This window comes from Pituophis catenifer, unplaced genomic scaffold (assembly GCF_029215685.1).
Source record: "Pituophis catenifer annectens isolate HBS135680 unplaced genomic scaffold, rPitCat1.0.hap2 SCAF_8, whole genome shotgun sequence".
NCBI lineage: Eukaryota > Metazoa > Chordata > Lepidosauria > Squamata > Colubridae > Pituophis > Pituophis catenifer.
In genome coordinates, this window is record NW_027256888.1 from 15,064,812 (window position 1) to 15,089,905 (window position 25,094).

The window sequence follows — 25,094 nt, forward strand, 5'->3', positions numbered from 1 at the left end:
AGGGGAAAAGGTCATGATACATCATATGACAATGCTGTGACGATGCTAGTTTGCTTTAGATGATTTAATATGCAGGATACAAGCAGTCATCAAGCACCCCATCCAGAAATAACTGTCCTCAAAACAGAGCTAATAAAACCCATCATAGAATGGAGCAAGATAGCTCCAGCTCCACTAAATTAATCATATCACCTGCTAAACAATGTTCCACAACCCTCAAATAAATAGTTTATCTAAATGCTCCCCACGTGTACGCACCCTACAATCAACATTTCCACTTGCTGCAATTTAATTTAATTTAATTTATCGCATTTCTATGCCGCCCAACTCCCAAGGGACTCTGGGCGGCTCACAGCAAAAACAATGCAAACAATGAACACAGAAAAATTATTTAAAAACATTATAAAAACATTTTAAAAACATTAAAAACCCATGCACACCATTCATGGCCGGATCTCGCAAGATTGCAACAGCGAGATCAATGGCCCCAGGCCTGCCGGAAGAGCCAAGTCTTCACCGCTTTCCGGAAGGCCAATAGGTTGGGGGTAGTCCGGATCTCAGGAGGTAACTGGTTCCAGAGAGCTGGGGCAGCCACAGCTGGCTGGGCCTGCTGGCTGGCGGGCCTCCCCCACAGGCCCGCCAGCCGGCATTGCTTAGCTGACGGGACCCGGAGGAGACCAACTCTGTGGGATCTTACCGGTTGCTGGGAGCTATGCGGTAGAAGGCGGTCTCGAAGATAGCTCCAGCTAATGCCCATAATAATATTTTAAAAGTCTATTTCTTACGGTGGATTCCATAAAGCCCACACAGTTGTTCTGCAGACAAGGAATGCTGTTTCTTCAGTCTTACAAATTAGATCCTCAAGACTCAAAACAGTGTTAACCCTGCTGAAGACTAAATCGGGAGAAGAAAATCTATGGAGAAGTGCTGCTCACTTTTCATGTTGCTTCTCAGATCCAAAGAATACTCACAGCATTTGTGAATTGTGCATCAGTGGTGGGATTAAAAAAAAATTTACTACCGGTTCTGTGGGCATGGCTTGGTGGGCGTGGCTTGGGCGTGGCAGGGGAAGGATACTGTAAAATCTCCATTCCCACCCCACTCCAGGGGAAGGATATTGTACAATCTCCGTTCCCTCCCCACTCCAGGGGAAGGATACTGCAAAATCCCCATTTGCTTCCGATCAGCTGGGACTTGGGAGGCAGAGAATAGATGGGGGCGGGATCAGTCAGAGGTGATATTTACTGGCTCTCCAAACTACTCAAAATTTCCGCTACCAGTTCTCCAGAACTGGTCAGAACCCGCTGAATACCACCTCTGGCCTGTTCGCTTAGCCATCTTGAAACCAGCACTCTGCATTTCCTCCCTTTAGTTACACTTCAATAATAGATTTTTTACAAAGCCTAAAGATAGCATAGTGGGCAGTAAAAAAAAGGGAAAATCCATTGCTCTCCCCATCTCCTAACTTGTATACAATGGTCTAATAAAGCTCCAGGCTCCATGGTATCCACAGGTCAAGTCAATACATCAGCTGCAACAATTGAAGCCTTGTGTCTTTTGTACAGGCATAACATTAAAAGGGGGGAAGATTTCAACTGTACGTTTGCAATCATGATCTTGCCTTTTAAAAAAATCTTTCAGATGTTTCATTAGAATCCAGTGTGGATCCCATCTAGGCTTGTCCCCATCCCAATCGCCCCAAAAGGAAGGCTTCAAACTTCCTTTTTTTTTTTTTAGATTGCAATTCATCCTCTAGCTTTGATTTATATAAAGTTTCAATCTGGATTGTTAGCATAGTCAGCCATCATCAGTGGTGGGTCCCTCCCAGTTCGGTCCGGTTCAGCCGAGCCGGTAGCAGTGACGATATGACGTCACCGAACCGGTTTCCCCCCCCACCCTCCCACCCCCCCATGTTATTCTTACCTTTTATTTGGTCCCACCCCCAATCTATTGCTGCCTCCTGAGTCCCAGCTGATGACTAGAGGGAAAAAAACTGTTTAAACTCTTGTCGCGGGGCTTCAAAAGGCCGTCCTACAGCTGATCAGTGTTAAAAGCAAACAAATGAGTCGGGTCATAAGTGCAAGGACTGGTCGTAAGTGCAAGGACCTTCCAGAAATGACTCTGACCAGCTAGCCACGCCCACATAGTCACATGACCTCCAAGCCACACCCACAAAATAAGCCACGCCCACAGAACCGGTAGTAAAAAAAATTAGAACCCACCCCTGGCCATCATGCTGGTGATGGCATTGCAGGGAAGAGCAGGGGTTGGACTAGAAAACTAGAAGATTCTGAATATACTTGTCCAAAAGTATATCATATTCAATTATTTTTTTAAATGCTGGGGAAAACAATCTGCACAACCAATCTTTGATGTCAATCTAGATGTTGTATTTTGGACAAGCTGACATTTCTGAACTCTTCTCAGTGGTAGCTTAATGTATATTGATTATCACAATAATCAAAAGATATTTGTTTGGAATTTATCAGATGCTTCCTTGTGTTAAAATAAGCATTTGAACTACTAAGAAAATGTTTCCTTCTGCTCAGTTGAGATTCGTTCCGCAAACTACTTCAGTATAAAATTATAAGTTTATTTTATACTTTATTTTTCTTAGCTGCTGCAGAATCTAGCAGCAAATATTATCTCCAAAGCAGTTTTGTTATGAGGAACATTTCCATTGCAACTATACATTTTGTACAGAGGAATTCTTTGTATACAGGTCGTCCTCGACTTACGACCATTGAGCCCAACACTTGTTGTTAAGTGAGACATTTGTTAAGTTAGTTTTACCCCATTTTGCAACCTTTCTTGCCATAGTTGTTAAGTGAATCACTGCAGTTAATACGTTAGTAAGTGAATCTGGCTTCCCCATTGATTTTGCTTGTCAAAAGTTTGCAAAAGGTGATCACATCACCCTGGGACACTGCAACAGTCATAAGTATGAACTAGTTGCCAAGTATCTGAATTTTGATCACATCATCATAGGGATGCTACAAAGGTCTTAAGGATGAAAAATGGTCATAAGTCAATGTTGTAACTTTGAACAGTCACTAAATGAACTGTTATAAGTTAAGGACTACCTGTATTGGCTATCCGTATTGGATCCTTACAGGGATTAGCCTGAGATCCTAATAAAACTTTTTAGTTGGGGTTGGAGAATATATAGATGTATTGCCAGGGATGAAATCCAGCAGGTTCTGACAGGTTCTAGAGAACTGGTAGCGGAAATTTTAAGTAGTATGGAGAACCGGCAAATACCACCTCTGGCTGGTCCCAGAGTAGGGTGGGAATGAAGGATATTTTGCAATATCCTTCCCCTGGAGTGGAATGGAAATGGAGGTTTTGCAGTATTTTGCAGTATCCTTCCCCTGCCACGCCCACCAAGTTCACCATGCCCACCAAGCCACGCCCACAGAACCGGTAGTAAAAAAATTTGAATTTCATCACTGCGTATTACCTCCCCCACCCAACTCCATCTTAAAATTCCCTACTTTGTCTCACATGCAATTCTGGAGGGACTTCCAACCATTTAAAATAAAATTTCCTTATATAAAGTATATTACCGAAGCAATAAACCTTGTTCCAGTTCATTTAATTCTGAATGAAAAAATCTTTACATTGTGTGTCTTTCCTCCTCCAGAAACTCTGCTGAAAATTATCTGGGTTGCTAATCCCTGTAACTCCCTTTCTTTCATGATTGCCTAAAACTCACCTAATTTCACACAATCTTTGCAAGCAAGTGAGAATATTAATTCTCATTCTTTTCCTAAGAATCTTCACCACCTTTCACCTTTGAAGCTGTTTAAAAATGTTAGGGAAACCTTTTGTCTCAAAGCATAGAATACTTATGCTGCAGGGGAAAAAATGTAAATTATCTTACCCTTAGCACTTTTATGGAATTATGAGTCCTCGGATTCTATGAAGGAGAGGAAGTCATAGTAATTAAATTGAAATTAACTGAATGACCATTTCTAACATCAAAATGTTATCAAAGGGAATGATTATTATATACATTTTTTAAAAATGTGGTTTGTTTGTTTTTTTCTGCATCCAGTGCATCCTTCCCATGCAGTTTCAAAAATGTGGATTCCAGGACTAGACATTTCCCAGTATTACTTCATCTACAATGATGAATAAAGATTCACAAGCGACTACAATTCTTCTATCTGCAGAAGCTGGATTTTGTAAACCTACACAGAGAGACAGAAAATATAGTCTTCCCACTGGAAACTAATTCTGATACTTTCATATTAACTGCCTTGAAATGGATTATTTTGTATCTTAACCATTGCAAATCCCAATTCTCTCCACATATATTTGATGCTGAAACTACAGGAGATATAATTTTCCACTTCTAGATTTATTTGGGGGTTTATTTTATTTATTTGTTCAGGGGACGGCATCAAACTTGTGCCTCATTTTTTTTTCCGTCTTCGCACTTCTATAGAATAAACACTTCTACTGCACTGTTCTGAGGGGGATTTCCATCATTTCACAGGATCTCTAAATATTTGATTGAAGGTGTGTTATTCCTCCAATCCCAGGTGCTCTCTCTCTTTATATGTCAATTTCTCCACTGACATCATTTCTCTTGTTCTTATAATTTGTTCACAAGGTCACTCAGCACTGAAGAATAAGAAGCTCAGCTTTGGAGAATTCGCCTTTATTCCCAGCATAATTCATAAACAAGCAACCTGGGCATAGTCCAACAATTGCTGTACCCATCATGTTAATTGTTAGTTTCAATCTGAATCATGATGATCCTATTCAATTAGCTAAACATGATTAACATGTCAGTATCACTTTTTATTCTTTGACCAAGAATGCAAGAATGCTTACTTGCATTCAAAGAAAGTTGTGTCATCTCCAGGATAGAAACAATTAACAAAGTATTATACAACCCAGTGGTGAAATCCTTCACTGGTTTGCTGCCCAACCATGCGCGGGAGGCTTAAGATGGTAAGTAGAACAGGGAGGGGAGAACCGTTGTGCCGCGCAATTTAGATTCGCTAGAAAGCAGGATTTCCTGCTTTCTAGCGAATATAAATCACGCGGCACAGCTGATCATCAGAAATACCGGTCTGGACGAACTGGTAGCCTTTTTTTACTACTGGGTGAACCGGTGCGAACCGGTAGCATTTCACCCCTGATACAACCCCAGAAGGAACAAAAGTTTCTCTGCTATTTAGAATGTGTGAATATAGCTTCTAATTAGGCAGCTCATTCTGACATTCTACAAGCAAAGTCCCTATCACTGTGGCTTCATTTTGAAAGAGGATAGATCTAAATTCTAGAAAAGATAATTCTCCTTTCTTCTCAATTACTCCAAGTACAACACACACAAACAATTCTGAAGCCTGCTGGGGGCATGATCAGGAAACATACGATCGTATCGCATCACAATAACATTGGGAACTGACTTACAGCTACTGGAAGACTTAAACCAGGGGTCTCAAACTGGTGGCCTGCAGGCAAGATGCGTCATGGGTAGGCCACACCCAGCCCAGCTCCACAGATGGGAAAAAGTCGCAAAATGTCATGTGACAGCAACGTGATGCAGTGAGTTTGACACCCGTGACTTAAACTATTCAATTTCATTCCTAATCTTTGCAGAGATGGAATACAGATTTAATTACCTATCACAATTCCTTCCTTTCAATGACTGCCTCTTGGGCAGTTTCACGATTGACTGGGTGTCAAAATTCATTATCTTAACTGTGCAAGCTTTTCAGGTGAAGCCTACCCTCCTTAATATAAGCACAAGCCTGAATATTATGCCCTTTGTCTAAAGTTCAAAGTTTACCTGCTCAAAATTGTTAAGTCTACTTATTTATCCAGTAAATCTTTAGGCTGGTCCATTCGAAATTACTTCTGGCATTTGGCAACATTTAAAAGCAGTTTCCTTGCCTTTGCTTGGTTTTTTCCAACTGCTATTGTCTGCCATTACAGGTAGTCCTCGACTTACGACCACAATTCAGCCCAAAATGTATGTGCCTAGGTGAGAAATTTATTAAGTGAGTTTTGCCCCATTTTATGACTTTTCTCACCACATTTGTTAAGTGAATTTTAAGTTCTTAAGTTAGTACTAGTGAATCTGCCTTCCCCATTGAATTTGCTTGTCAGAAAGTTGCAAAAGGGGACTACATGACACCAGGACACTGCAACCGTCATATATGTAAGTCAGTTGTCAAGCAGCTGAATGTAAATCACATGACCATGGGCAACGGTTGTAATTGTGAAAAATGGTCATAAGCAGGGGTAAAATCCAGCAGGTTCTTATAGGTTCTGGAGAACCGGTAGCGGAAATGTTGAGCAGTCGGAGAAACGGTAGCAGAAATTTTGAGTAGTTTGGAGAACTGGCAAATATCACCTCTGGCTGGCCCCAGAGTGGGGTGGGAAAGGAGATTTTGCAATATCCTTCCCCTGCCACGCCCACCAAGTCACGCCCACAGAACCGATAGCAAAAAAATTTGGATTTCATCACTGGTCATAAGTCACTTTTTTCAGTTCATTGTAACTTTGAATAGTCACTAAATGAACTGTTGTAAGTTGAGGACTATCTGTACAACAGTCCTTCCTCTCCAACCACTTTCCCTTCCTCTTATGTCAAAGCACTCTTTAAACACAGCAAGCCAGTCTTAAAAACTCATTCCCCCCTGGAATGGCTTACTCACTCATAGTCTGGGATTTTTTTTCTTCACTACTTTCAAACATTCACAGGCCCATCCATTCATCTCAATCTCAGGCCTGAGGGAACAGCCAGTCCATATAAGTATGCTTTGAATCAAGCAAAGATTCATCTTCTAAAGATTTCAGATTAAACATACTCTTCTAGCTCAAGCAGAGAAGTTGTAAAATCTGTTTAGGATGGATCCTGTTATCTATAGGATCTGGAACAATGGTGGGTTGCCCCCGGTTCGCACCGGTTCTATAGAACCGATAGTAAAACTAGCGGGAGGCTCCGCCCACTGATCCCGACATCATCAGAATGCTTCTGCGCATGCGCGCGGCCCCGTTGCGAACCGGTAGCAAAGGTAAATAGAACCCACCCCTGATCTGGAACCACATTAGAAGTGTCTTGTGTCATTTCAGCAAGATTTCAGAGTCCTCTTGTAAAAGTGTACTCTTTGTAGGGAGTAACAGGAATGAAGCATTATATAGCTAGTCCTTGTTTAGCGACTGCCTTGGTTTGCAGTCACAATAATTTTGTGATTTACAACCTTTGTAGCATCTCTCCCAGTCACATGTTTGCCGTTACAGCCCGTTAAAGTGGGCATTGTCCTGTCCTTGATCTGTTTGTTTTCCCTCCGTCCGCCAACCAACCAGGAGAAATTGCCTAAGCAAGCGATCCCTTTCTGAGCTGCTTTTCTCCATAGTGCAGTGCTAACTGCAAGTTAACAGGTTTAGTTCTGTGACCTTTAACTAATTGATTACAACCCTCTGGCCAGCTGGCAGTGCTGCCTGACACTGACAAGACCTTAATCAGTTCCACAGTAAAGAGTTTTGGTTGCCTCCTGTGTAGCTCATAGCTCACAGCTTTGTTTGCATGCTAGGCAAATAGGTGGTGCTAGTGCACTTCTTTCAATGTGTATATCTGGGTGGGTGCCTTCTTTCTTTCTTGCAATCCCTTCCTTTCCAGTGACTGTAAATACAAACTTTAATTCTCATCCTGCTGTTTATCCCATAGCAGGGATGAGCATTCCAACAGGCAGGGAAATAAAAATGAAGGGCTGTGATGGCTAACCTTTTCTGGACTGAGTGCCCAAAGTGCGCGCACCTGAATCCCCAAAATGCAATGTGCATGCGGCCCCCGCACATGTGCCCCACTGTTCTGCCCCAGCTCTGGATTCCCGAGGATATAGACGCACACCAATGGTCCTTATCAAATTTATTAAGTAGCAAGAATAAACCAAAGTCTGGCAAAAGTTGGCAACCAGCCCAGAAAGCAAGATACGATAAGACTTTTCCAAAAATGCTCTGATGATAATTACAAGTTGTTTCTAGCAAGAAACTTACTAACGGCGTGTGACTTAAATAGGCTAAGAGAGTGGCCAATTATCCTCAAGCCTTACTCTCGAGGAGACCTCCTCCTCCTGAGTAGCCACTCCTGCCTTTTGGCAGCCTTGCGTGCTCGAGCATCGAGAAGAGGCTCTTCACTTCACTCTCTCCACTTGAAGGAGCCTCTGGAGGTTCTGAAGGCCCTGGCTGAGTCTCTGCCTCTGGCACCACATCCTCTTCAGCCTCCTCGCTGTCCAACGCGAGCGCCGGCTGTGCCGGCTGCTGGCGTGACACCACACCAGCCTCCTCATCGTCGGGATCACCCACGATCCGCGCAGGCCACTGGGGGGCCACAACATCCACCCCCATGCATGCGCACAGCCCCCCACATGTACCCTGCCCCCTCACATGCATGTGCGGCCCACACACACAACCTGCCCCCCCCCCCATGCACGCACGGCAGAGACCCAAAGACCAACTGGCTGGCGGGAAGCATGTGCACATGCGCAGCGGAGGTGAACTGGGTCGACAGCAGTGGTGGGTTGCCCCCGGTTCGCACCAGTTCTATAGAACTGGTAGTAAAACCGGCCGGAGGATCCATCCACTGACCCTGACATCATGAAAATGCTTCTGTGCATGCTTGCCCCATTGTGAACTGGTAGTTGTTCTATCCCCGTCCCCACACACACACAAACAGCCAGCCGGGGGTTAAAGAATTACTTGGCACACATAAGGTTCGTTATCAGGAACTTGGCAGCAATACGATAACCGTCTGCCAAGTGCTTTACTTCAAGAAGAGGGAGTTTTCCTCCACCAGATAAACACCAACAAATACACACAGTTTTCAAAACAGTCCAGCTCAAACAGAAACCTTCAGCAGATTCAGGCGTTGTACAAAGTGACTATCCAGAAGTTAGCTTTGTCCGTCACAGAGTCTAAATGGCCACCACACTCTCTTATATAGCCTGTGGGGTGTGGTCCAGTGACTCACCTTAATCCCTGGCATGCCTCCTCATCTGCTGCAAACATTTATCTCGCCTTCGTTGGCGTGGATCCAGGAACGACGTATCACCCTCATCTCTGTCATCGGAGACACCTGGCTCCTGGCCAATCTCCTCTCCCTCGGCAGACACCTGAGGCATAGCCAGAGAGGAGGGGCCTGGAGAGGGAGGCCTGGCCGGCTCCTCTCCTTCATGTTCGGAGCCTTCTCCCTCTGATAAGATGGGCTCGGGGGTCGGAGCCACAACAGTAGTAACGGTAAGTAGAACCCACCCCAGTCGACAGCTAACGTGCTATCAGAGAAGGCGCTGTGTGCCACCTCTAGCACGCATGCCATAGGTTCATCATCATGGGGCTATAAGATTTGCCCTTTTACCCATCTTCTTTGTGAGTCAAGTTCTAGGAATCTTTGTTGCCATTTTGGCTCACTCGGCTGTTCAGAATCATACCTTTCTAAGACTGTAAAGCAAAAGGAAAGATGAGAAAATTATAAACACAGTCACAGTTCTGTGATTTTTCACTTAGAGACAACTTCAGCCAAGTCACAGGATCCTGTTGCAGTCGCAAAACAAGGACTACCTGTAATTTCACCTTGTATAGACTGCCAAGATCAGGCACTATATTCCATATTTTGTACCATTCTTCAAAGGAAGAATTGCTTAATTTAATTAGCAAACATTGAAAAACGCAATATGTCAACCTAAGGGTGAAATCCTGTTCTGCAGAATCCATAAAGATAAGGGATTGGAGAGGCAAATTTGTTCCACACTGAGTGTGATTTCCTAGTAAATGCTATGTATAGTTTATACTTTATTTTTTCCTTGTAAACTAGACTTAACTCACAATAATAGACTGCAGCAAATCCTATTCATAATGCAGGCAGGGAAAGTTAAAAATGGATTACCAACACACTTATTTATTTATTAAGAGTCAGGCATCACTCTACCCCAAAACATCCTTGGGCAGGTCATAATATTAAACAAGAAACAAACACAATGCAGTATAATAAAGCAGATCTGCAGAAGCTGTTGCAAATTTCATGTGCCTTCTTCCTGAAATAAATATATATTTCCAAGATTCAGCTTCTCACATTTTTGTAGGCATATTTTTTCACTATAGACAAATTATGTGTTTAATGCTTAACTTCTAAGCATTCCCCATCCTGTACTAATTTAAAATAAATATTATTTGCTAGTATTTCTTGCAAATATTTTATTATAATATCCTCTTGGTTTTTTCCAAAAATAGGCCTCATTTTAAAACACTGATAAAAAAAGGTGGGTGATTAGACTAATTTGTAAGTGTATGAAATTTGGTTTGACACAAACTGCATTTGTAGTCTCAGGAAATTGTCTAAAAACATATAAATAATTCTCCCTTTGTCTTTCTGCTTTGCACATATAACTAATATAAGAATGCACCGTTCTACCAAAGTAATTTAATTTGAGCAGGAATCAAAAATGCTACATTAACCTATTGAAATATTCTCTTAGAGAGCTTCAAACAACCATTTTTAAGTTTTCTAATGTTTTAGCAACTAAGATCGTTTCCTTCTTTTTTAAAAAAACCAGATCATAACAACAAGAACTGAAAGAAACTGAATTTGATAGCAAGATTTACAGGTAGTTCTCTGTTTACAATGGCAGTGGGATTGCGGTCACTAAACAAGCAATGTGGTCAGAAAGCGCATTGTCACATAACCACATTACATAATGATAACAGCCCTGGCAATCCCAATCACAACCTCAAGGCAGGAATCTCAGGTGAGGAGCACAGAGGTACCACAGCAGGTGTGCCACAAAAAGTAGGGGAGACCAGGAGAGAACATAGGACCACATGCAAGTTTGGATATTAGCCTTCTCAGGTAGACCAACAAGAATTCTACTTTATTGTAAGACTACCTTAATAGAGAGGGATGTGGTGGCTCGGGGGCGAAGACGCTGAGCTTGTTGATCAGAAAGGTCGGCAGTTCAGCGGTTCGAATTCCTAGTGCCGCATAACGGGGTGAGCTCCCGTTACTTGTCCCAGCTTCTGCCAACCTAGCAGTTCGAAAGCACGTAAAAAATGGAAGTAGAAAAATAGGGACCACCTTTGGTGGGAAGGTAACAGCGTTTCATGTGCCATTTCATGCTAGCCAAATAACCATAAAGAAGTCTTCAGACAGCACTGGCTTTTCAGCTTTGAAACGGAGATGAGCACCATCCCCTAGAGTTGGGAACGACTAGTACATATGTGCGAGGGGAACCTTTATCTCTACTTTATCTTAATAGAGCTTACAAATCTGGAATTACAAACCTCCTGCTGTCTCCTTTACAGGCTGAGAAGGTCTGGAGTGTCTCTCCTGAACATGTTTTCAATCCATATTGCAGCTATGGAGCATACCCTCTCTTGTCTGACCATTCCTAAGCAGAATTTCTTTACTCCAGATCTCAAGGTCTTTCTTACATACCATTGCATGGGAAGCTGGGAGGAGGCCTGGAAGGGCAGGTGCAGGAAGCACAAAAGTCAGGAGAGGACCTGGGAGAATTGGGGCTGATGGAAGAAAAAGCAGGAGCCAGTGACCTTCCCTGCCAGCTTCTCCATTGATTTTGCTTGTGAGAAGCTGGAAGGACAGGTCACAAATGGTAATCACGTGACTCTGTGTGTCCCACACACCTGGATCATGAACGAATGACCACAGAGGTGTTCCAATGGCGAGAATTTTAGGATTGGTTACACGTCCACTTTTTCAGTGCCACTGTTAACTTTGAATGGTAGCTATCTATGAATGGACAATATTTGCTGTAACTTTCTCCAGATCAAAATCTGACTTAAGGAAAAGTTTTGGTTAAATAGTCATGTGTCTTTTTCTGACTAAATTAAAAGCCTTAATTGGGTAGTGTGATCTTTTTATTGGATTTATCGTTATGAGAAAATGAAACATTCTACTGAAGACGCAGTTAACCACTTTATTAAAAATTCTAAAAATACTCAGCCTGGAATGTAATAAAAGTTTATATCTAGTGCAATAAAACTCTGTTTAATTTGGGTGTTGGTCACATTCAGTCCAGACTGATTTCTTTAATTCTGCCAATTCTGAAGTGACAATAAAGAAGCCAGTTTCTCATTCTACCGTACAAAAGTTCCCTAAAGTTCAAACATTTAAATATTAAGATACAAATACTGTGTTTCCCCGAAAATAAGACCCTGTCTTATATTTTTTGAATCCCGAAATAAGCACTTCACCTTATTTTCGAGGAAGTCTTATTATTTTGGGCATGTGGAGCAAGATGAGGCTCCTCTTGCCATCTTACCTGATTTCCAGCTCTGTCTCCCTAACCCTAATCAGAGGAAATGGCGTGGATCAGCTGCGCACGCATTTAAATATTTTCGGAGAGGGCTTATTTTCAGGGGGGATTATTTTAGCACATGCGCTCAAAAGCCTGATTGGATTTATTATCTGGGGAGGTCTTATTTTCAGGGAAACAGTAGAAAAAAGCAAAGATAATCATAGAAAGAGTTTATACTATGGTTTAAATTTGTAGTTTGCTTTTGGTTTTAATTCATTCTGAGTAATTAAATTATCAGCAGCTATTTTCTCCCTTTCTTATTACAAATAAAGCACGCATGAACACAAATACAAATATATTGCTTTAGGCTACTGGAGAGATCTGAGCCCAGATATGTACTTCGAGGATTTGGCAGGGTGGGTGCAAAATGAAGTCTTTAATTTATGCATTTAATGATGTTTCAATTGGATTATACATAATCCTATTTCTCCTTGATTTTTTAAATTTCTTTGTCTAAACTTTGCCTTTCATTTAATTAAAATGCAAGTCATGAAGTTAAACTGATGAAATTACAGCTGACACAAGGGGAAAATTTTGCATGTGGCAAATTTTAGTTTGCGCTGAAGTCTCAGAAGATGTTCGTGGATATTTTTTTTCCATTAATATAACACACCCTGATCTGAAACCTGAACAAATAAATTCTGTTGACATTATCTTTAGGAGAGACGTGAGACGTCCTATCCTACAGTAAATAAAACCATGTGATACACCCATTTTGCTACAAAATCCACTTTTAAAATATAAGTGTGGATGATTCCATATATAATTATAGTAAGGATAAAAATATTTCTTCAGCATCAGATCATTCATACATAGGAGCAGTGGTGGGTTCCTCCCGGTTCGGCCCGGTTCGGCCGAGCCGGTAGTGGTGACGATATGACGTTCTGACGTATGACCGGTTCTGCCCCCCCGCCCCCCCCCGCCCTCCCCCCCGGCTCCCCCGGGTTATTCTTACCTTTTATTTGGCCCCACCCCCAATTTATTGCTGCCTCCTGAGTCCCAGCTGATGCCTAGAGGGAAAAAACTGTTTAAACTCTTGCCGTGGGGCTTCAAAGGTAAAGAGAAGCAGTTGCGAAATGAGTGACATGGTTGTTAAGAATGCTGCACGGGCATAAATATGAGGATGGTTATAAGTGTAAGGACCAGTCAAAAGTGCGAGGACCTGTCAGAAATGACTTTTTTCAGCCCTCTGAGTAGTCCCTGTAAACATAGCCATGGCCACCCGGTCACATGACCAGCTAGCCACACCCACCCAGTCACATGACCTCCAAGCCACACCCATAAAATAAGCCACTCCCATAGAACCGGTAGTAAAAAAATTTAGAACCCAACCCTGCATAGGAGGAAGGCTAGCCTGCCACCTGTTGGATAGCCATGGCCTGACTTGTTCAGTATTATTGACAAGGGAATCAACGCAATGACAAACAGTAGTAGTTATAATGAGTCACCTTGAAATATTCCTCTCCCAGTCTCTCACTGTTGACCAGCAGCTGTCTTCCATCATGCCATTGATCTTTGCACAATGCTTCTGATATTTCTACTGACTTCTGTTTCTTCTAGGCACTTCATTATCAATCATTATTAGTACTTTATTAGTAGTAGTAGTATTATTACTATATTCCTCTCTTTTGCAGTAATCTGATCGTTCCAATATCTTTTTTCATGACCTATTAGAATGGGAACAATATAAAAATATATATTGAAAGGTACTTTAATCAGGCATTAAGATGTCCAAGTGGCATGTAGAAGAGTAATCAGCAGTGATTAACTCAGACCTCATCTAATTAATCATTAAGCAAAATCTCTAACTACACGAACAGCATTAACTGTAATAGCTTGACTATACATATTCTAGCAAATGACATTTTGATAGACTACCTTTTTGGAGTTAGAGAGCCATCCCCCGATCAGACTGCATAATTTAAATTGCTAAAAAGAATTCTTTCATAGTTATTTAAACACCAAGGCCCCTATCTTGCTAGATGTGATTAATTAGACTTCTCCCCACATGGCATCACTGCCTTTGATGGAGCAGGTTGTCTCAAACAAGTGATGCAGCCTATCGCTCACTGTTGCAGCCCTTTAGCTTAGTTATTAGTGCTGATTTATTCTCTTCGAAATGGAAACCATAAAGCAAAATGTTCACAGTTCTGGAAGTATAAAGGCATTAAGCAGGTCTCAAATAATATTATGTGATAGAACAATTTTTAAATGCTTACAAATAATGGAAAAGGACATTTGTGTTACATTGGGAATTCATGAAATGAGCAGACTATCAGTATGAAAAGAATTATCTGTGATTTTTCTTTTTCAGTCTTCCCCAAACTAATGTTCTACAGAGGAATTAGACTGTAATTTTCAGCACTTCCAAAAACTGTTAGCTCAGCATACTTACTCCTGATTCTTCTTAGATTCTTTACCCACCGACAAATCACTTTTAGATAATATTTATTTTAAAGAAATTGATGGTGGATGAGAGGATGGGTGGGTGGGTGGGTGGGTGGATGGAAGGAAGGAAGGAAGGAAGGAAGGAAGGAAGGAAGGAAGGAAGGAAGGAAGGAAGGGGAAAGGTTTGTTAAGATATTTTTAAGCAGTTTTATATTAGACTTTGCAAATAGGCAGATCACAAAGCAAGGAAACAGAGAAAACAAACAGATGTATAGAAGCAAGATTATCAGAAGAGGATCAGTATGATTAGAGCTCTGGATCCAGTATCTGTTTCTCTTTGCTAGAGGATGTTTCACAGCCTCATCGGGAAACATTTTTATAGAACTATGGAAAATAAGTAGATTCCCATGAATCTAGAGAACTCCAGGAAGCATCTTGGGAAAGGTGTGTTTTGGTGGTAGGAGGGGGGTTAAATAGATTATTCAAACCCCATTTTTCTACCCTTTTCATTCATGTGAGAATGAATTACATAACCAAAAGAGATATTGTAAGAACTTGTGGAAGCGAAGATACCTTGAGCAATAAGATGAAGAAACTTGAATCACAAATAGTTTTGCTCCTCATTTTTTTTCTATTTGAGGACCATGGTTCACAAATAAGAACAAAATAAACAAGATTCCAGAAGTCAACCTCTGGCTATGTTGATGTATTCAGTGACAATGGAATGTGTTACCTTCAGAAAGGACTCCTGAGAGACAAGCTACTGTTTATATAAACTGAGAAGGAAGTGTTTGGAAGCTGGGGATTCAGTTGGCAGTGCTAAAACAAAAAAGACAGAAGACCTTAAATATTTCTACATCCATACATAGCACATAAATAAGATGGACTAGACATTTTTACTCAGAAAGACAAATAGGCTTTGATCAGCATTAGTAAAATTTGATGGGAAGATAATCATGATTGGTAGCTAGGACTGAATGGCTTCAAAATAGAATAGAATAGAATAACAGAGTTGGAAGGGACCTTGGAGGTCTTCTAGTCCAACCCCCTGCTTAGGCAGGAAACCCTACACCACTTCAGACAAATGGTTATCCAACATCTTCTTAAAAGCTTCCAGTGTGAGCATTCAAACCTCTGGAGGCAAGTTGTTCCACTGATTAATTGTTCTGTCAGGAAATTTCTCCTTAATTCTAAGTTGCTTCTCTCCTTGATTAGATCCACCCATTGCTTTTTGTTCTACCCTCAGGTGCTTTGGAGAATAGCTTCTTTGTGGCAGCCCCTGAGATATTGGGACACTGCTATCATGTCTCCCCTAGTCCTTTTTTTCATTAAACTAGACATACCCAAAAGAAATAGATCCAAGAAAAAAGGTAACCATATTATAATGTAATTATTTATCCATCCGTCAGTCCGTCCTTCCGTCCATCCATCTACGGACATTCAAGAATTGGAGCACAGAAATCATTTTAAAAATGTTTGGTTATAAAATGAGAAACAAAAGTGAAAAATGGGAGAAACAAAATACCTTAAAAACTTATTGTAAACTGCCTAGGCAGGAAAAAGATACCAGCGATGTCTTTCAATGTCAGATTACCAGTCCTTTCCTGAGACATGCAATACTATTAATGTAGGTGTCCAATTATTTTGACATCTGCTGGGAATCTAACTCTTCCAAGAGTCAGTAACAGATTGTTCTCTTTCTGGCAACTTTATTTGTCAGTAAGTGGAAGGAGGAATAAGGGAGGCTGCTATCCTGGATAGAATTTTCACCAACAAAAAAGAAATGATTAGGAAGTACATGTGACATTTGGAGGGAAATTTCCGAATTATTCTTGAATTCGTGATATTCAAAGGAGAAGAACAGAAAAGCATCAGACCAGCCTCGTAAAATTCAGAAGGATGGTTTCTCATGAATTCTAAGGAAGGTAATTTCTTTTAATCCTGAAGGAGTTCTAAAAAAGAATAGGAAATCTTATAAAACAATATACTAAATATGGCATCTGTAGTGAAAGTAAAGATGATTTAAATAATCATTATTTTTTAAAAAATCCACAAAATGGGTAGATTTGTTGAAAAAAGAAAGTGGTAAACTGGAAATAGGTGAAGGTGGGTGACAAGGCAGAACTTCTTAAACTTGTTGGAGCCATGATTGGCTCCTTCAAATCAATTTCATTCTTTGTTGTGGTTATTAGGTTAATAAATTAGGAGAACATCATGTTCAGGGCTAGAGCCTCAGGGAAGCTTCTCACCATATATAAATCAATAAAGTGATTAATAAGATGAAGTACTACATAAACTATTAGTAGAGGAATTCAGAAGCTCTAAATACTAAGAGGAGTGTGGTAGAGCTATGTACTGGGCTCAGAAAGGACTGTTCTGCCCTTTGAATGTCTAAGACAGGAGTTGGCAACCCACGGCTCTGGAGCCACATGTGGCTCTTTCATCCCTCTGCTGCAGCTCTGTTGCCAGTTGGTAAAATGAAAAAGGATGCTGCGCTAGGAGGAGACTCTATGGTGGGGGAACAGGACTTCCGGTCAGCTCCAGAATTGAATGGGGGGCTTCCGGTTAGGACCTTTGTGGCTCTTTGAGTGTTGAAGGTTGCCGACCCCTGGTCTAAGAGATGCTGCTCCCATAGGCAGCATAGCGGCTATACAGATAGAAGATATTGTTGGATTAGTTGCATTTTTTTAAAACCTTTCTCAAAAAGGTTTTAAAAAGACATTCCTGTTGCTTGCAACGTGAGCAGAAACTGAAAAAAACCACAGGAATAGGGTTTTTACTTTAGCTGTGCTGACCTTCCCACCAGTTGCTTTCAGCATGGCCCTGGAGCTGTACTAGAGAGGGCTAATGGGTAAATGTTTAAATATTTGTATTGGGACCACTTTCAAGGGATATCACATTTCATGCCAATGTTCTTATGAAGAGCTGGGATTTCCTGCACTCCAGCCCTGGAATCCATCAAGGAATGTGATTTGAGCATTAATCGTTCACTGCTTGTAGAAAGGAGCAGGGTTTGCTTTGCTTCCAGCGTTGCCTGGCCTTCCCATTTGTTTTATTCATGCACCTGGATACAGACATTTGAAGCAGGGAATTATGTATATATTTACACCTCTGGCAAAAAAGGTCTTTCTAAGAGTTGGAATCCTGAATAAAAATCTTTGGTGATTGCATTCCTCGGGTCAAAGGGCCTAATGTGTGTACTTTGAGATCAGGAACAAGGAAAGTATTGGATTTGGGGTCCACGAAGTGCCAAACCTTCCCCTACACTGGAATGCCCATAACAGATCACTGATCACTGACCCTGTGTGAAAGTTATTTCATTCTTTCTTCCTAGAAAAAAATGATGGGGGGGGGGTATCCATCTGCAAAGTAGCTGAAATACTACCATAAGAAAGAAAAATATGCAGTTGTTCATCACAGGAAAAAAGCTGGAAGGAAAATAATAATGCACAAAATGTAAAAACAAAACAAAAAAACTGCCCAAAGCATTTTAAACTAAGTTCTTTCCATCAGTGCTCTTGAAGTCTAAATTTTATCTGTTTTCTCCTTCAAATTGTTGCAACAGAATTGGGATGGGACAACCAGAATACTGATTCTCTGGCACATGGTATGGTCACAATAAACTGTTACTAAGAAAGTGTGTATGAAAAATCTGCCCTTAAATGGTTGCCATTTTTCTATGCCAGCATATAAAACCTGGCAAATTAAAAGGAAAAAATCTTCGAAGAAAGCAGCAGTAAACTGCTTCCATATTGCTTATAAGACTATTTCATGGACCAGCCACCAAAAAACATGTATTCCGAAAACATAAACACAGTTTTAAAAATAAAAAAGGACACTTTGCACCGAACTAAGAAAAATCTGGAGTGCAAAATTTACTTTTGTATGCCAGACTAAACAAAGAATAGCTGTGGAAAACAGTGTAGTCAGAATTCTCTTGCCTTTCCATGACAGGCCAAAAATCTATTAAAAGTCTGAGACCTATCCAGCATTTGGGGCTTCCTCACTCAGATCTTACCTTCTTTAATAATTTTATGCCAAAGTAATTCTATGCTTTTATATAGGATCCAAATTAAAATTCATATTTGGGCAAAGTATGCTATTACAGAATAATAGAGTTGGAAGGGACCTTGTAGGTCATCTAGTCCAACTCCTTGCTCAAGCAGGAGACCCTATACCAGTGATGGCTAACCTTTTTGCCGTCACATGCCAAAAGTGCGGGAGCGCGGGGGGGTTGCGCGTGTGCGTGCCCACACCCATAATTCAATGTCCCCCCCCCCGCATATGTGTGTGACCCAGTGGTGGGTTCCTCCCGGTTCGGTCCGGTTCGGCCGAGCCGGTAGCAGTGACGATATGACATCACCGAACCGGTTCTCCCCCCACCCTCCCACCCACCCACCCACCCACGTTATTCTTACCTTTTATTTGGTCCCACCCCCAATCTATTGCTGCCTCCTGAGTCCCAGCTGATGACTAGAGGGAAAAAAAACTGTTTAAACTCTTGTCGCGGGGCTTCAAAGGGCCGTCCTACAGCTGATCAGTGTTAAAAGCAAACAAATTAGTCAGGTCATAAGTGCGAGGACTGGTCGTAAGTGCGAGGACCTTCCAGAAATGACTCTGACCAGCTAGCCATGCCCACCTAGTCACATGACCTCCAAGCCACACCCACAAAATAAGCCACGCCCACAGAACCGGTAGTAAAAAAAATTAGAACCCACTCCTGGTGTGACCCCCCGCTCACTCTCCCCCATGCTTTTGGCATGCAATGGCACGGTGGGCACATTAGGCCCATTTTTCGCCCTCCCCAGGCTCCAGAGGCTTTCTGGAGGTGGTCGAGGTGGTCGAAAACTGCCTTCCCCATGCCCCCGGAGGCCCTCCGGAAGCTGGAAATAGCCCATTTCCTGACTTCCAGTGGGCCTGGAAGGGCTGAAAATCAGGTGGCTGACACGCACATGCATGCTGGACCTAAGCTAGGGCAACACTCGCGTGCCCACAGATATGGTTCCACGTGCCACTTGTGGCACGCGTGCCATAGGTTCGCCATCGTGGCCCTATACCATTTCTCACAAGTGGCTTTCCAGTCTCTTCCTGATTATTAGATGATGCAGGATTTTATTGAGGCACATTATCATCAATCATTGTTTAAATTATAGCATAATAATTTAGTATACATCAAAAATTCACTTCCACCTAACTAGGAATAAACTACTATATATTATGTGAATGACTGTTTAATGGCCTGGTTAAGTTCTAATTAGGAGATTACCGGTTTTTCACACATAAATTATTAAGCATACTTTATGGGTGAAAAACTGGTAATCTCCAAATTAATAAAATTAATTAAATCTCCAAATTAATAAAACACTTAATAAATCTGATTTTCTAAGACTATCCAAGGTGTCAGTTGAATATGAAACATAGATGACAACATTTCAATTGCATATACAACACTAATTAACTGACTAATTAACCCAAGAGCTAGTGAATTTCTCCTATGTCTTTCATTACAAAGATTAAAAAAAAGATACAGTAAAAATGGATCCTATGGATTTCAGAGATGTTTTCACAAAACCTAAAGACAAAAACACGACAAAGTGTAAACTATGATGTAAAGTATGTAAAGATGTAACCCGAGCACAACCAAGCCCCCACCTAGACAGAACACATCCCCAGCCAATCAAAGCATAGACAAACCCCCAACTAATCAGAACACACCTCTACCCAATCAGAACACAGCCAAGCTCCCACCCAATTAGGTCACACCCCCACTGGCAGTTAAAAGGAAGAAACAGCTGTGATCACACATCGCTCTTAGAAGCACGAAGCCGAAAACACCAGCCTGAAGATGACGAATGAGACTTCGTCGAAACGTCACCAAGACACTTCCAATTTTACGCGGGAGAAAACCCAAATAACCAAAGACCTATGATGTAAAGTTTATATACAAGAATATAAGGTTTATCTGGATTATTTACATGGTTTGTTAAAGTAATATTTTATAACTTTTTTTTTCCAAATAACCACTACTTACTTTACAGTTAGGCTACAGAAACCTTTAATTTGTGAACAGAGTACTTCAATTTAGCAACAGCAATAACAGTTAAGACTTATTTACTGCTTCACAGTGCTTTACAATCCTTTCTAAGTGGTTTACTCATCATATTGCCCCCAACAATCTGGATACTAATTTAACAACCTCGGAAGAATGGAAGGCTGAGTCAACCTTGAGCCAGCCAAGATCGAACTGCTGGCAGTCGGCACGGTTCTACTAATTTCAAACAATTAGTAATAAGTTTTGTATAAAATACTGTGTGTAAATGATTAATAAATATTTATACCAGTGATGGCTAACCTTTTTGCCGTCATGTGCCAAAAGTGGGGGAGCGCGGGGGGTTGCGCGTGTGCATGCCCACACCCATAATTCAATGTGCCCCCCGCACGTGTGTGTGACCCCCCCCCCTCACACTCCCCCATGCTTTTGGCACGCGATGGGAGGTGGGCACATTAGGCCCATTTTTCGCCCTCCCAGGCTCCAGAGCCTTTCTAGGAGCCTTGGGAGGCCGAAAACAACCTTCCCCAACCCCCCGGAGGCCTTCTGGAAGCCAGAAACAGATAGTTTGCTGACTTTCGGTGGCCCCGGAAGGCCTGAAAATCAGCTGGCTGGTGCGCATATGCACGCCTGAGCTGAACTAGGGCAACGCTTGCGTGCCCATCGATATGGCTCCGCGTGCCACCTGTGGCACACGTGCCATAGATTCACCATCACAGGGCTAGCTGGTCTTCATGCGTGCTGGAGCACCAGAAACCGGAACAGCTGGCGATGGTGCACATGCCCACAGAAAGGATTATGTGTGCCACCTCTGGCACGCGTGCCATAGGTTTGCCAAGATGGGTCTATAACAACCTTCCAATGCAACTCAGTGTATGTTGACAGCAGCCAGGCTGATAAAGTGCATTGCACTTTCCCACAGAAGCGTGCATGAGATTGCAGCTTAATTTATACCAATTCATGGACATTAAGAGGCCTTAAGCACATATAATTCTGCAGAGGATTCGGGGAAAGACACTCTCAAGATATTCTTGAGGTTTTTTTGCCCGTCCTGTCATAATTTCTGTAAAAGCAAAGGGTTTAAAGTAAAGTTTGCCTTTTTAAATGCCAAGTTGCAAAATAACTCCCGCTTAATAAAACTTGGGGTATTGTTATCTCCCACTGTGGCTCCCACATTTGTTTTTACTTGGAACAAAACCCAAACTGAACAACTTGACTCCAGTGCCCAAATGGACACAAAACCTACGCAGAAAAGGTTAGCCAGACTGGATGTCCTATTAGAAATGAATCATTAAAGGGATAATTAAAAGATCAAAGCTACATTTTGCACAGCTCCAAACAACACATTTTGAAAACAACTACACAGGAGTATGATTATGATTTGGGAAATTATAGTTTATTGTATGTACACAATTAGAAGGTGGGAGTTTCTTTTGTTCTTAAAAGAAGCGGCTCTTTCACGCTATCGGGCATTTATGGCTGCGGTAGGAAGATGCAAAAAGAACATAAGGCAATGGGACCAGAAACTCCAAGCAACTAGCAACTACTAGGCGGATGCTGTGTGAAAACCTCTTAAAACAGTGGTTTTCAACCTTCCTAATGCTGCGATCCTTTAATACAGTTCCTCATGTTGTGGTGACCCCCAACCATAAAATTATTCCTAAGACCATTGAAAATATGTGTTTTCCGATGGTCTTAGGCAACCCCTGTGAAAGGGGTCGTGACCCACAGGTTGAGAACCACTGTCTTAAAGGCTTGCTGCTCTTTCTGCAGCACCTCCTGCATAGTCTCATAGCCAGCAGGTTGGGCAGCCTCTTGGTGGGGTACTCGATCCACAGCAAGAGGGAGGCAGGGATGGGCTTGCAATTGGACCGCTCCCGGAAGAGGAAGAGCTGAGGAGAGGAAAAAGAGATGCGGAAGAAAGTCAAGAAGCCAGAAGCCATTGGGGAAAGGGCGTCGGGATCAGGAGCTTCACCTTCCCGCCGACTATGCGCATCCTCCCCGCAACGCTCCAGCCTCTTGCGCACCGATGAAGATGCAGAGCCCGCCACTCTCGACATTCATCCAAGACCCATCTCGACATTCATCCAAGACCCATCCAAGACTGAGTGGCTGTGGTTTTCGACATCCCGATATAGTCAGTTGACGCCATCACTGACTATTGGGGGCGAATCATTGGCCCCCACAGAGAGGGCTCGCAACTTGGGCGTCCTCCTGGATTCACGGCTGTCTTTAGAAGAGCACTTGACGGCCGTGACCGGGAGGATTTTTCATCAGGTTCGCCTGATTCGCCAGTTGCGTCCCTTTCTGGATCGGGACTCGTTAACGCACGGTCACTCATGCCCTTGTCACCTCCCGCCTGGACTATTGCAACGCTCTCTACATGGGGCTCCCCTTGAGGAGCACCCGGAGGCTCCAACTGGCGCAGAGTGCGGCCGCGCGGGTGGTAATGGGAGCGACATGGCGTTCCCATGTAACACCCCTCCTGCGCGAGCTGCACTGCTCCCGGTGGTCTTCCAGGTGCGGTTCAAGGTTTTGGTTACCACCTTTAAAGCGCTCCATGGCTTAGGACCCGGGTACTTGCGGGACCGCCTACTACCACCAATAGCCTCCCACCGGCCGGTACGTTCCCATAGAGAGGGGCTCCTCCAGGTGCCGTCAGCCAAACAATGCCGACTGGCGGCCCCCAGGGGGAGAGCCTTCTCTGTGGGGGCACCTACTATCTGGAACGAGCTCCCCCCAGAGATACGGAGGATCCCGGATCTGCGCACCTTCCGCCGCGCCTTAAAGACCTTACTATTTCACCAGGCCGGCCTGGCTTAACTTTCCCCCTCTTTTATAAAAGATTTTTAAAATTTTAAATATCTTTTAGTATTTTATATATTCAATTTTAAATTGGTTTTAAAAGTTTGGGGTTTTAAATTTGTCGGGGCCAAAATTATTTAATTCGATTTTATTCTGTTTTTAAATTTTGTATTGTATGTGTTTTTATTGTTTGGCTGTGCACCGCCCTGAGTCCTTCGGGAGTAGGGCGGTATAGAAATCTAATAAAATGAAAAAATGAAAATGAAAATGAAATTCAAGCTCCTGCGGGGACCCACCCGGATGCTTCTGTGCATGCGCAGAAGCATCGCACAAGCGCAAGCACGCCCATGAGCGAACCGGTAGCAACAGGTTTTGAAACCTGCGCCTGGCTTGATTTGCATGCTAAGAGTTGGCTTCCCACTTTGCATACAAAAAAAATTTAAAAATAAGCTAGAATTATGGACTACTATACTGGTCCTTTCTTTTAAAGATCTAGCTTATTGAGGAAAAGAAGTGCTTTATTGACGATTTTATGGATAAATGTATTTATAAGGAATTTAGATCTTATTTTAAATAAAAAAAAAATTCACGCAAACTTGATCACTGGCTCTGCATGATGTAGTAGAAGCAAAAGAAAAGGTTTGCTAAATTAAAGAGGGTAAAAGACGTTTAGTAGCCTTAAATATAGTAAGGCGGCTTACTATATAGTATACCATGACAACATAAATAGTCCCTAGTTTACTAAAAGTTGCATCGTTTTAGCTGTTATGCTGTTACTCGTTATACTGACTTGTTAAATGCTCTTTCAGAATAAGTGAGTGTAGGGTCCTGCAGATTTTCCTGTACCGTATTTTAACAAAGCTAATAATAAACACACATTTGGACCATAGTATTGAGATTTGTGGTAGTTATAGAAAGAATTTAAATCAGATCTTATAGCTCCCCCATGTGGAAATTTAAAACATTGAATGTAAGAATGAAATAAAATTAGCAACAATACTATTTAAATTTATTTAAATTTATATTATGTTTCTATAATTTATATTTTGGAGACAAACTCTTCTATAAATACCTTTGACAATCTGATTTTAGACAGTAAGATTACAGAATTATGAATACTTTATAAAGTGTTTACTTATTATTTTAACACAAATAACAATATTAAAAAGCATTTGTATCTTGTTAAAATGTCTGAAGTTTCAGAAAAATGTATATATAATAGAAAGCTTCTATGATCAGCAGTCTTGGCTCCAATAATTAGAGACCCAGATTTCTCATTTTTGTTAGGAAGTCTAAGGTTTTAATACAGAAGAAAGTACTTCTCTATATTTTGACACAATCTTTTGTTTTACTTATATATTATCAATTTCTCCTTATTTTCCTCTATATTTAAATTTCTTGAACTACTTTATAAAACTACAGTTATGTATTTTTCCCCAGGCAAAAACTAGGAATGTCAGTTATATAAAAGTTCGCCTTGAATGCAGTTTAGAAAACAAATTGTATCATTATTTTAAGATATG

General features: G+C 41.8%; 1 non-coding gene across 1 annotated transcript; it reads left to right on the top strand.

The window, feature by feature from the left end:
- The first annotated feature begins 24,159 nt into the window (after positions 1 to 24,159).
- Positions 24,160 to 24,286, top strand: LOC139320786 (small nucleolar RNA SNORA66). Its single transcript, XR_011600730.1, has one exon. It is a non-coding gene; the product is annotated as a small nucleolar RNA SNORA66 (small nucleolar RNA).
- Positions 24,287 to 25,094: the final 808 nt, after the last annotated feature.